Raw genomic sequence first — 15,080 nt, 5'->3', positions numbered from 1 at the left:
ACATAGCATAATTTGGTTTCCCCACACCTTCTCTTCTTCCCTCCCTCTCAAACCCCTTCCTCTATTCTATTGGTCTTCCTTCTATTTTTGTAAAACCCACTCCTCCTTTTTCTTTTTTAATTTTTTTCCCCCTCTCCACATAAGAGAAAACATTTGACCCTTAACTTTCTGAGCCTGGTTTATTTCACTTAGCATGATGTTCACCAGTTCCATCTGTTTACCCTCAAATGATAATGCCACATGTTTTGTTTGTTTTTATTTTTGTTTTTGGGTTTAGCAGCAAATACCAACCAAGTCCCAAACCAGTTTATTAGTTTAACTGAAAGGTAAACAGATGATGGAGATGCAGAGAGACAAGCATGTAAGCAGCTGAAAGAATTGCCGGGCTGTTCCCCAGAAAGCAAACTAAGACAGTTAAGTGGCATTAAATGAGGCCATGTTTTATCTACTTTGGAATTATGATAAAGGTAAATATACATATAAATATGTACTTTTTTTTTACATTGAAGTATATAAATCTAGGTTCTACATGTACAGTATAAACACACAGGGCAAGCACATGAACACAAAATGTATGTCTTGGTAGCCACACCCTAGACCAGGCCAACAGTTCTACATTTTCTTTTTGACCTTCACACCAGGCTGCAGCTATATTTACTTCAGTTTCCACGATGACTACGACCCTGACCCTCTCATCTCCACACACAGAAGTATACATTGAACAAGGCTCACAAATAGAAGAAAGTGCTTTTTGACTAGTTGAAACCCAGTTGATCTTTACAATGCGCACAGTCCAATCTCCTAGAAACGCCAAGGAAATCGGAGGACTTTCTGGCTCATTTTTTAGCCCATCACCACAAATCTCTAAACTTGTTCTGGTGTTTCTTGCAGAATTCATGTCAATTTGCAATACATCAATCCCACATAACCTTTGGGAGCTATAACAGGATTAGAAATTTTTTTAAGAAACCAGGTTACAATCTGCACTTTATATTCTGGGTTCATTCTTTTTATTTTTGGAATAAAAACTGGTATTTGGGGAAACTTTTCCTTAAAAAAGACAATCTGAAAGTGCTTCTTACATGTGTCAACTTCTCACATATGGCTTTTGAAACCCCAGCATTTGGAAGGGAGAATGTGATGGTGTTACTAGAGACAAAAATGTCACTTTAAAGTGACACTGTTCTAGTCAGTACGGGGGCCTGAAAAGACAATGTTATTGATTCCATCTGGACAAATGGACCTCTTTGAGAAAGGACTGAGATAATATATGCTGTCCCATTTGTTTCCCCATGACTAGGCACTGGAATGCTATAAAAAGTTAATAAGCAAAATAGATGCTGTTATCAGCAGGGATCATCTTCAATGGGCTATTAACAGGGCAATGAATCTTTCAAAGGTTCAAAATGATTAAATGTAACCAATCTCAGTACAAATGTCTACACCTGAGGAACAAATTGCAGGTAATATAGAGGTACTAGAATTCAAATGGCAAAGAACTCCAGACAGTTTTACATGCCAAAGGCAATTGGAAAAGGCAAGGAAGTAGTGACATTCCAAGACAGGTAAGGGTCCAAATGGGTCACCATTCTTCTGCTCTTTCTTTTCTGGCTGATAAATTACCGGAAGAACATGACTATTTGTGTAACAATGACTATGATACGTTCTTTAGGAGAGAAAACAGAAACACAACAGGGTTTCCAGAAATCGAACTGGGTTCATGTTGACACTAGAGGTGTGGTGATGGTGACCAGGGGGGCACAGGGGCCTCTGGAGTCCCTCCTTACCTCCCTGGGAAGCAGAAAGTGGCAGATGAAGGCAGACATAGGAAGTCACTAACTTATCCAAACCCTTCCCAAAGTAGCATTTCATTCAGTCTGTGGCAGTTCTAGCCTCTACAACTGTTTTATCTCGTGGCACTCAATGGAGAAAGAAATCCTCTCCCTTTACCGAAATAAAGCCTTGACTTCAGGTAATACAGCACAAAGCACAACCTGCATTCCTAGGGCCAACTCTAGTAGCTCAGAAGGTAGGAGATTCAGTTCTTGGTTTCTCTTATTTCCCTATAAAAAGTGACCTCAACTTCTCAGGTCATTGTGCAAATTTGTTTTCCATAGTCCAGATTATCCCATAAAGTCCCTCTTTTATATCTACATATAGACATATAAAAATACATACTAAATAGATGTACATATATGTGTGTGTGTGTGTGTGTGTGTATTTATTCATGTGAATAATTTCTTATTTCAACCTCGAATAGGTCAAAGAAAATCAGTGACCCATCCTTTTCATGTCAACTCATGTCCAATCTCTTCACAGTGCTTTGTATACCTTAAGTACTCAATGCTATATGTTTCAAATTCAAGTAAAAACTATATAGTCCTTTGGGTTAAAGGTTCACTAAGATTAAAGTCAAGAATAAAATCTATTCCCAAGGACAATATTTTGCCACACTTAGATGATGTCCCATATCTTAACACTGATAGCTCTGAATATGGTAAATTTCACAGACTTGTCATTGGAATTCTAAGTACTTTCACAATTTACAGAATTACTTCATTCAGAGTTTGAAAAGGAGTGAGCTCATGAACAGAAAGAAAAATCAATATTTAAAACAACAAAAATTTCTGTGTCCTTCCACTGATTAAAACTAGCACCACAATTTCATTCTCTCTGAATCTGGACTTAGTACAGGGTTTCAAAATCTGTCATTTATTTCTAGGGAGATAATAACTTTTTTCTGTCACAATAAACCCAAAGTAAGCAGAAGAAAGGAAATAGAATCAAAGCAGAAGCCAACTAGTTGGAAAACAAAATCAATAGAGAAGTCAGTGAAACCACAAGTTGATTTTTTGAAATTATAAAACTGATAAACCTCTAGTCAAAGTGATCAGAAAGAAAGACAAAGACAAATACTTTGGATTCTTCACAACAGGTAGTATAAATGTTAAAAAGATAACCTGTGGGTTGGGGAGCAATCCTAAGTCTACTAATTGACACATCCTTCAAAGACAAAACTACAAAGCTCATGCAAGAAGAAACTGATACTAGCAGAATTAAACAAATAGATCTATAATTTTAAAACCCTCCACACTGCATAAAATTAAAGATACATGTACATAAAACAAGAAATCCCACTCCTAAAGAAATAAAAACTTCAGGGTACACAAAATTTTTGGCAGTTTCATTAAAAAAAATAGATGAATTACAATGTATTCTCCTAGGTAAAATACAAACTGTATGATTTCTTTGGCTCTTTGGCATTTAAGAAGACAAAACTGTAGGAATGAAAAACAAATCAGTGAGTTCCAGTGGCAGGAAGTGAGGGGGAAGGGTTGACGGTGCAAGTGAGGAAGGGAAATATGAGGGCATTCTGGGGGTTGGTGGACCATTACGCATCTTGATTATAGAGTGGAGACCCAAACGTATGTATTTGTCAGAGCCTATAAAGTTATATATTGCAAGAAATCCATTTTTTTACATTTAAATTTAAAATAGCTGTAAAATATGAAGAACAAGAGCATAAATATTAACACAGAGATCTTCTAAGTTCCATTAGAAACAATAACATGAAAAACTAAGTTGACTGAAAAAGAAACATAAGGAAATATGCCCTATTTCTCAAGAAACACTAGCAACATTTATGAAAAGTCAAACATCTAGTAGAGTATGAACTAAGCATACAGCATCGTATGGAACATACTGACGGACTTCAATGAAATTAAGTTACACTATAAAGCATTAAGAAGAGTGAACTACTGACACAGGCAATAATATGAATAAATCTCAAAAATTGTATTCCAAGTGAAAGAAGTCACACATGAAGTTCTAGGAAAAGCAAAACTATTTTCTGGAAGAAAAGCAGATAAATACTTACATTTGGGGGTGTGGGTTGGGACTCTCCAATAAGAGGTACGGTGGAAACTTGAATAATGGTAATGAGTTATATCTTAAAAAGGACGAACTGCAAAAGTGCATGCATTTGTCAAATTTCATTGAATGGTACACTTAAGATTTTTATATTTAATTTTAATTTGACTTCAAGAAATATAAAACTCAAATTATGCATAGAAATATATTTAAGAGTAAAGTATAGCACTGTCCATAAATTATTTTGAAACACATCAATTACAAGTAGATTGATCCATGGATAGAGGGATGGATGAATGAACAGATGTGTGATAAAGCAAATAAAACAAAATATAAATGCTCACTGTAAAACTGTTTCAACTTCTAATTTAAAAAGTACCTGGGGGAAAGTTATACATACACTCAGCCAAAAAAAAGAAAAAGAAAAAGGAAAAGAAAAATCCCTCCTACCAAAAAAAAAAAAAAAAAAAACCCTACAAAAAGAAGTCTTCACTGCTGAAGATTACCAAACATTTAAGGAAGAGAGAATAAGAATGCTATACAAACTCTTCAAAAAACAAAAATATTGCATCAGAAAAATCTATTCTTTTGAGAAACAAAACCAGAGACAGTGTAGCTACACATCACTATCCTTCATGAACATAGATGCCAAAATTCTTAATAATATATGATAATGATATATCATAGCACTATGTAAAAAAGTACAATACATCAAGACCAATTGGGATTTATCCCAGGAATGCAAAATTGATTTAACATTCAGAAATCAATCAATATAATTCACAAGATTAACAGACTAAAAAAGAAACTATATGATACAGAAAAGCATGACAAATTCCAATATTCATTTCTGACTATGAAAAAAAGGAAAACTCTCAGGGATCTAGGAATATAAGGAAACTTCCTTAATCCAAGAAAAGTATGTATGGAAAAACCTATAGCTAACATGGTATTTAATGGCATGCTGCACTAGAAATTCTAGCAATGCAATCAATCAAGAAATAAAAAGCATACAAGCTACAGAGGAAGAATATGAAACTATCTTCATCCACAGATATGATCAATTATATGGAAAATACTATGGAATCTACCAAAAATATACTAGTAGAATAAGAAAGTTTAGCAAAGTTGCAGAAACAAAGTGAATGGACTGAATCTCTATATATTAGCAATGACCAATTAAAAATTGGACTTTAAAAAATACTATTGACAATAATATAAAAGAAACAGGAAATGCTTGGGGACCAATTTGACAAAAATATGCATGTCTTACAGAGTCCTATAAAACATACTCAGAAAAATTAAAGAAAGCAAATAAACATTGTTTTCATGGATAAGAAGACTCAATATTAGTAAGATGTCAACTCTCACTAAATGATTTATAGATTCAATGGAATCTCAGACCTAGAATAGCCAAAACATCTTTGAAAAAGAGGAACGAAGTTGGAATACCCATACTACCTTATTTCAAGACTTAGTATGAAAGTTACAGTAATCAAAGCAGTGTAGTATTGGTATAAAGATAGCAAAAAGATCAATGAAACAGAATAGAGTCCAGAAATGACTTTTTTAAAAATAAAAAGTTCCAATAGGGAGAAGATAACATCGAGCAAACACAGCTGGAACAAACAACTAGATGGCCATATGAGAGGAGGGGGAAGAACCTCAACACTTTTCATGGGACATATACAAAACTTTATTCCAAATGAACCATAGACCTAAACTTCTAAAAGAAAGCATCAAATGACATCTGAGTGAATTGGGGTTAGGCAAACACTTAACACAAATGAAAATTATGGAAGAAAAAAACAAATTAAATTTACCAAAATTAAAAACCTTTGTGTTTCAAAATATATTGCTGCAAAAATGAAAAAGGCAAGCCAAAGCCTAGGAGAAAATATCTGTAAAACATACTCGACAAAAGATATATCTGGAATGAAGTACAGAAAAAACTCTTGCAACTCAAGAATAATTCATTTTTAAATGGGCAAAAGAAGATCTAAAAATGGCAGATAAATAAATGTTCATCATTAGTTATTAAGAAAATACAACTTAAAACCATAATCAAGTTTTTCAAAGTTATCATATAATGTGCTGATGAGCATATGGAACAACTAGAACTCTCACACACTGATGGTATCAAGTGGTACAACCAACTTTGGAAAACTATTTCTAAATTTCTGAAGTTGTCTTTAACTTCCTTAAAGATAAAATTTCTAAGAAATTTAATATACAAAATATTAGTATAAACATTTATAAAGGAAATTAAATTATTTTGTCACCAATATTTTATACTTATTTTATAAAATCTGTTTTATAATGTGTACAAGTTGTAAAAATTTTCACGTAACCCTATTTTACAAACTAGCTACTTACACAAAGAAATAAATGTTGACAGATTTTTACATATATTCTTTTTATGGGAGGCTGGGTGCCAGGGATTGAACTCAGTGGCACTCAACCAGTGAGCCACATTCCCAGCCCTGTTTTGTATTTTTATTCAGAGACAGGTTCTCACTGTGTTGTTAAGCACCTTGCCAAGGATGCCTTTGAACTCATGATCCTCCTATCTTAGCCTCCCGTACTTATATTTTTATAAGTAACTTTGCCAGTAACAGCAAAAACCTGGAAAGAGAGGCTGGAAAGTGGTAGGGGTTCACTAGTAGAGCACTTGCCTAGTATGCACAGAGCCCTGGGTTTGATATTCAGCACTGGGGGGTTTAAAAAAAAAAAAAAAAAAAAACACTGGAAACAAATCAAATATCCATGTGGTGATGTGACTTTAAAATATATCCACAAATTCTTCTTTTTTTTTTCCCCCCTTTTCTTTAAGTCTGGGGGGTCTCAGTCTGTTGCTCAGCTTGGCCACAAGCTCCTGGACTCAAACAATACAACCACCTCAGCCACAGAAGTAGCTGGGACTACAGATGCATGCCAGTGCTCCTGGCATGTCAACACATTCTTTGACACTCCTTCCTTCCAAAGCAGATGCTATGTCTCTCCTTGAGTGTGGGCTGGACATAGTGACTTACTTCCAGCAAACAGTAATATGTGAAGTAACAATGTGTATTTTCTGAGACCTGGTCATAAACAGGTCTCTTGCTCTTGGGTCACCTGTTTATAAAGTAACCAGCTGCCATGTTGTGAGGATACTAAAGCAGCCCTGAAAATATGGTCCTTGGTGAGGAACTAAGAGTCATGTGAGGGAAATATCTTTGAATTGGATCCTCCCAGTCTCAGTGAAGACTATGACTGTGGCCGCAGCCAACATCTTGACAGAAATCTCAAGAAAGACCCTAAACCAGGGCCACCTAAGCCTCTCCCAAATTCCTGGCCCAGAAACTGTGAGAATGTATGTTTGTTGTCTAAACCAATGAGTTTTGAGTTAATCTGTTATACAACAATAGATATCTAATATATTCATCAACATGTAAACGAATAAGCAAACTGATATACCTATACAATGTGATAGTTAAACAGAAAAAAAAGGATTTTTACTCAGCCATAAAGAAGAAAAAATTATGGCATTTACCAATATATGGATGGAACTGGAGATTATTATGCTAAGTGAAACAAACCAATCCCTAAAAACCAAAGATCAAATGTTCTATCTGACATGTAGGTGTGCTGACTCACAGTAAAGGGGGGAGGGGATAGAAGTTCACTGGATTAGACAAAGGGGAGTAAAGGGAAGGGAGGGGAGATGAGAATAGGAAAAACAGTAGACTGAATTGGACATAACTTTCCTATGCTCATATATGAACACACAACCAGTGAAACTCCATATCATGTACAATCACAAGAATGGGAAGTTATACTCCATGTATGTATAATTTGTCAAAATATACTCTATTGTCATGTATTACTAAGAAGAATAAAAAAGAGGGATCAAGTGTTGATACACACAATATGACTGAGTCTCAAAATTATTACATAGAATGAAAGATACCAAAACAATTTCCATTTACATACAATTGTAGAAAATGCAAATTAATCAATACTGACAGAAAGCAGATAAGTGACTGACAAGAAATGAGGACAAAAATAGGAGAGAAGAATCACAAAGTGGTAAAAGAAAACTCTGGGGCATGATTATCACATTCATTAGTTATGGCGATTGTATACATCATGGAAGTATACATATGTCAAAACTTATCAAATTGGGGCTGAGGTTGTAGCTCGCTAGTAGAGCTCTTGCCTAGCATGTGTGAGGCACTGGGTTCAATCCTCAGCACCACATTAAAAATAAATAAAATAAAGATATAAAATAAAACATATCATTAAAAAAAGATTTTAAAAAACTTATCAAATTGTACACTTTGACTTCACCATTTATTCCTTAATAAAATTGTAAAAACCATCAATATATTCCAAAAGAAAAAACATTTTTCTGTGTATTATCACTGTTTTAAAAATCTTAAGAAAATTATCATCTACGTCCTCCAACACACAGGGTTACCACAACCAACTTTTAGATAACTTTGAGTAGAGTTAGAAGTATTTCAGGAAATCATCAATAATCTAACCTATATATTTCTTTTTCTTTTTTTTTTCTCCCCAGATGGGGGTCTGGATATGTTGCCCAAGCTGGTCTCAATCTCCTAGACACTTGCCTTAGCCTCCCAAGCATATGGAACTACAGGCATGTACCACCATGCCCTGTTTTAGTGTGTGTGTGTGTGTGTGTGTGTGTGTGATCTCCATTAGAGTGAAAAAAAAAGTTGGTGCTAATACAAAGGAAACTTAGTAAAAGCTCTATCTCCTATTTGCCAATTTCAAGCCATCCAGCTACCTAACAGCTAACTCAGTGGGCTGGCATCTCAATCTCAAGTCACTAAACAATCTATACCTTGCTAAGAGAGAATTTACAGCATTCCTTTTTACATGCTAAAAGTCACCAACAAAAAGCTAATGTTCATTTCTGTTTCTGGAAATTAACAGTATTACTCCTAGCAACAAAATGCATGACAAATAATCAACAAAATGTCATTTGACCCATTCACTAATTATAAAAAAAAAGCCTTACTAAAGTGCATAGAATAATACATGACTATTTAAAACCAACAGTTCACACTCGGGTCACTCCCCATTCACTTTCAGACCCAGTTAAAGCAATATTATCTCTATTGTATTCAGGAAAGAATGAAAGCTGAGATCTACTTCACAGATGACAGACCATCCACTCCAGGAAGTTTACTATAAAAACAAGCTACATATCCAGTTAGCATTAGCCTTGTTTCCAGTTCTTATCATTTATTTAGATGCCACTGGCTCTAGGAATAAATCTTATAGTTTAAAGTCTTTGTGACTCATTTAAATATTATTTAGCTTCTACAGGACTCTCTTCTGATGATTTCTACATGGCATTTATTCCTGTCCTCTCCAGAAACTGTAGAAAAGCAGGGCTATAGCTTTTGACCCTATGGATCCACTGAATCTTTGGGTTAATCTCATTAGGCCTATAATAAAGAGATATAAAATAATCAAGAGGACTCCTCTTTATTATCATCAGGAATAGGTTCCAATAAGTACACATATGCTTATTATTTGTTCTACTTTTTCTGCATCCTCTGTACTAATGTTTTTCTAAACTCTTCTTTCCTCCCTCCTAGAGCAGTGATTTCTCCACCGGCTTAGGCAAGTATTAAAAGCACCTAGAAAGTCAGTAGAAAACACAAACACCCAAGCTTGCGGAAGAAAGGTAAGAGCCCTCTGTATTTTTAATAAGTCTTCTAGATGATACTGTTATGCAAAGACTGAGACAAACTGCTCTACCCCAAGGTTCTCAAATTGGTTGCACACTGGAATAACCTGAGGAATTTTTAAATATCTGGATGTTGAGATTATTAGAAATACTGGTGAAAATGAGGAATAAGTATTTTTAAAGCTTTCCAGGAATGCATAAGCATCATCCACATCAACTGGTGCTTGTTAGAAATGCAGAATCAAGAATCTGCATTTACCCAGATCAACAGGTACCTCATTTACTAAAGGTAACACAGTTTGTCAAACTGACCTGCACAATGGAATGACCCAGGGTTTTAAAATGTGGATTCCTGGTTCTTAACTACCAAATATTCAGATTTTTATTTGGCCAGATTGCAACTGGTTCATCTACCACCACTTTGCTGAAAAGAATTCAAGAATGACAGTGTACCACTAAATCACTTTTACTAAAGTGGAAAGGGTACTCTCTTCAGTAGATATCATGGCAAATACAGTCACTGGAAGCAGGCAAAAATAATGTAGTCATGAAGAGGTCAGTGTACTACTTCTGTAAAGGTCTAGACAGTAATAAGTTCAGCTTATGGGCTATGTGGTCTCTAACACAACTACTTGATCCTGCCCTTGAAGTCACAAATAGCCACAGACAATACAACAACAAATGAGTATAGCTGTGTTCCAATAAAAATTTATATGCAAAAAATAAAGCTGGGCTGGGGAGATAGCTAAGCTGGTAGAGTGCTCGCCTCGCAAACACAAGGCCCTGAGTTCGATTCCCAGTACCGCAAAATAAATAAATAAATAAATAAAGCTAACACATTAAAAGTCTGAAACCTTGCTGGGGAGAAGGCCCAAAACAGAGAGAAAAGTCTTAGAGGATGAAGAGACTCCAAAAACTGTAAAGAAACCCAGCAAACTCCAGCCATTCCAGCCACCCTAGTGGAGGTACCAGATACACTGGCTCCTTCAGGCACAGACAAGCCACCTAGCCAACACCAGCTAGAAGAGAAGCAAGTTGCCCCCTCCAAGTTCTGACCAAATAAATGATGGTGGTTGTTTTGAGCTACTAAGTTTAGGGATGGTTGTTAAACGGTCAGAGTAAATAAGATGTTGACAGTCATACACAAGATAGTGATGTTTTAAAGTTTTATAGTAATTTTAAAAGTTGTAAACTGGTAACAATTTGGAAGTTTACAGCTGTTGAAATTATATTTTGATACTATTTATATGACTTTCTCTCTTATCTTTCTGAATAATTACTTTGAAAAAAGTTTACCTCTACCCCCTGCAATTCCCTCTGAATTTTTGAAAACTATTTAATTTTTAATCACAATTGGTCATCATTTCTTGTCCTTATTTTTCACATTTTTTCCTACTAACAAAGTATATATAGTTGATTCCTCAGCATCACCACTGTTTGGTATTAAGTGTTTCTATTAGAATATAATTCATTTTATTTTTTTAACAGTTACTTCTTGGTACTTTATTACTGATTTTTATGTTAATTAACCAAACTCTGGCTCTTGGTAAAATTTCATTGTTTTCATTTTTAATTATTAAAAATGGCAAATACCGAAATGCAGAATCAAGTCTGCATTTACTTGAATCAACAGGTATCTTGTTTACTGAAGGAAACACACTGTCAAACTGACCTGCACACTGAAATGACTTGGAGAGGTTGCTGAAGATGAAATTTGATGCACATATTTTTAAATAGGTTACAGACCTTCACAGATTAAAAGTATTTTTAAAAATTTGATTTTCTGATCATGCATAAAAGTAATATTTACTGGATTGACTAAAATGAATTAATATTTTATCTTATTTACTAAATGCTTAATTTTATAATTTTTCAATAAAATTTATTTAAAATTTTAAGAATGTAGAAAATTACACACACATATACACAATATATACATGTACATACTTAATTTCCAAAACTTAAGACATACATTATCATGCTTCATATTTAAAAAGATTTATTTTACTATTGTTTTCCTACCATGATTAACAACCTTTTCATTAAACATTTATCTTCATTATGAAAGTCATTTCATTAAGACAAAAAAAAAAGAGTTCAAAATTCTCTTCTTCAACCTAAATCTCTTTTTGCATCAAAACATTATTAAATAAAGCAATGGCATAAGCAAATCATACCGAAATTTTAATACAAAATGACCATTTCATACAGAAAAAGATTTGTACTCTTCAATCTTCAGGAATACAAAATAAGAAACAAAGTTCTTTTATGAGATTAGTTACAACATCAGATCAAGAAACTAGTTACAAAATTACCCAATTAAGAACTAGAGCCAGACTGGTTCATGTAATTATATAACTGCACAATATACCATCCTATAAGGAAAATGCTAAGAATTTTGTTAATTTCCAAAAAAAAAAAAAGTAGGAAAACAGAACAGGTATCATATTTGAATAACAAAACAAACAGATGCATTTGATGGCACACGAGAAAAATAGCAATAATCACTAACCCTGAAGACTGCTATATTAAAAAGGTGCTGCATGATGACTCTACACAATACTGTATTCAAATTACACAAGTAGTTAAAATCTGTGAACACTTTATCTTGGAAATATGTTAATTGCTTTGCAAAATAACAAAACAAAATTTCTAGGGATGAAGTTTTGAAGGTGCTAAAGAAAAACTCTGAAACAAAAAAGGTATAGAAACATCATCCGAACAATTTATTTGAAACATTCAGTTTAATCTGTACTGGCTTTTTATAAAGAAATGATATGAGAATATCACTCATCACTATTTCATACAAAAGTACACTGGCCTCCAGAGGTAAAATTTTGCTGAAGTTTATGAGTTACAGGTAGAATTCAAAAAACTTGAGAGGAATAATTTTCAACCTTTTTTCCTTCTGGAGATTGAACCCAGGGCCTTGAGTGGCAAACACTATACCACTGAGCTACACACCCCCAGCCCACACTTTAAAAAATCTTGGTCAGAAATTGCTTGAAGTCATTTCATGCATAAGACTGACCTTCCTCCCTTCCTTCTTTTAGTTATTTTCATGAAGTTACATTCATGGAAGCAAGTTAAAATGTCTCATTAATTTTTTTAATATTTAGAAATGTTACATATATCAGATATGTAAGTATGTATAAGTGTATGTATATATATATGTAAGTGTATATAATGTATTATTTACATGCATGTGTACATACACACACACACACACACACACACACACACACACACATATATAAAATCCTCCACAACACTGTGCTTTATTTTAACATAGTTAATGAAAACTATTTTCACTAACACCCACAGATGCCCTCAGGTCCCCCCTGCAGTTTCAACCTTCAGTTTCAATCTCTACCATGAGATGAGAGGTCGGAAAGCATTGACACTACTATCTCTCCTCACCTAAAATGATTTCTTGAGTGAGTGAGTGGACATCTCTAGCATGGAAAATCTAACAAAAACAAAACAAACAAACAAACAAACAAAAAAAAAAACAGGAGTACACATTTTCAGACTTTATGCAGAAAATCAACTTTAAGGCTTTATTCAGCAAAGATAATAATCACACAAATACTGCAAGTCCCTGACCGGCAGCAAATGACAACCCAAGAATCATCAGTGGGGTCAAAAACACATCAGTCTTAAAACCAACTCTAATGTCTAGCAGAATATAGCATACCATTACCTGTCTTGGAAAAGTATGTGTTGGCATCTTATAAAGATGTTTGAAGTAAAGACCAATCCCAGGAAATTCTCATTCTTCTGGGAATAAGGAAGTGTTCTATCCATTTTTACACAGAAAATAAATTACAAGATAATCCAAATCATGTAGTTTTTAAAATGATGGATAATCTAACCCTAATGTATACTGGATCTTTCCTTGATTACCCAGATAGTTTTATCATTTTCAAATATTTATTTAAGTTCATAAAGTCATTCACAAATGCTATCTCTGAAAATCCAAACTTTTACGAAAACTCAAACTGATATACCAAAACTTCAGAGTTACAAATTGTTACAGAATGTAAAGCAGGTTCCACTGATAAATACCTTTTAAAAAGCACTTTTTTCCTTAAGTTTCTTTTACTCTGAAATATTATATAATTATGATTCTATTGTAGAGCATACTACTAAAGTAAAGTACATTATATAAATAAGTTTTCCTCAAATTTTAACAAGACTATTAGATCATATTTAAATTCTTTAGTAATCAAAAATGCTTAATAGTTTTAGAATTTTTTATAATTAAAATAAACTAGTAACCCCCCTTCATTTTACAGAGGAATGTAAAGCTTAGAAAAATTAAATGATTCCCCCAAAAAGAGAATTATGTAAATACTGGGGATATAAATCTAAACAAGAACTGTGGTCCCTATCCCTAGTCTAATTAAAGCAAAGCATAATAGTGCTATGAAGCTTTACCACATATATTAGAATTCTGGTTCAAGTACATGTAAGTCACTCCTACTGGGTAAATTTAAGAGTAAAGGTTAACCAAAAACAAAAAGCCACATAATACAGAAAGCACAGCAATTAAGAAGAAAAGAACCAATAGCTCACAAAGTCACTGTTAGATCTATTCATTGGAAAATTTCTGAGATGCTGCTATAGGAATAAGGGAATAAACTTAGAAAGGCACTAGACATCCAGATGTAACATCAGACACAGTTCCCCATGCATCATGCACATAGGTGTAAATATAAGCACACAACTCACCAAGAGGCAGGCAGTCATTTGCCCTTAGTGTACAAATTATCTTTCTAAAGTAATGTGAATTTTACAGTTAACGGAGATTGTGCAGTCTCTGTAGCTCAAGAAACAGTTTAAAAAAATAAAAAGATTAAATGCCCTTGTCTATTTGTTGTGCTTTGTTATTGGTTTAATAAATCTTTATTGATTGGATGACTTAAAAAAATTAGGAATTTTTATAAATTTGATTTTTTAAATTATTTATTTATTTTTTAATTTTTTACCAACTGCATTTTGATTTATTGTACACAAATGGGGTACATCATTTCATTTCCTTGGTTGTACATGATGTAGATTCATACCATTCATGTAATCATACATGTACACAGGGTAATGATGTTTGTCTCATTCCACCATTTTTCATACCTCCCCTCCCTCTCATTTCCTTCTACATAATCTAAAGTTCCCCCATTCTTGTCTCACTCCCCATACCCCCACCCCCATTATATATCATTCTCCACTTATCAGGGAAAACATTCAGCCTTTGGTTTTTTGGGAGTGGCTAATTTCACTTAGCATGATATTCTCCAATTCCATCCATTTATTTGCAAATGCCATAATATTATTCTTCTTTATGGCTGGATAATATTCCATTGTGTATATATACCACAGTTTTTTTATCCATTCATCTGTTGAAGGGCATCTAGGTTGGTTCCACAATCTAGCTATTGTGAACTGAGCTGCTATAAACAATGATGTGGCTGTGTTACTGTAGTTTGCTGATTTTAACCTCAGTCTC

The 15,080-nt window shown here is 33.9% G+C and overlaps 1 protein-coding gene across 5 annotated transcripts in view; it reads right to left on the bottom strand.

The window, feature by feature from the left end:
- ACAP2 (ArfGAP with coiled-coil, ankyrin repeat and PH domains 2) overlaps nt 1-15,080 on the bottom strand; it is a 129,165-nt gene that overhangs the window by 58,528 nt on the left and 55,557 nt on the right. The gene's annotated exons all lie outside the window — the stretch shown is intronic.

This window comes from Sciurus vulgaris (assembly GCF_902686455.1).
Source record: "Sciurus vulgaris genome assembly, chromosome: 10".
Lineage (NCBI taxonomy): Eukaryota > Metazoa > Chordata > Mammalia > Rodentia > Sciuridae > Sciurus > Sciurus vulgaris.
This window is presented reverse-complemented; position numbering and strand designations above follow the sequence as displayed.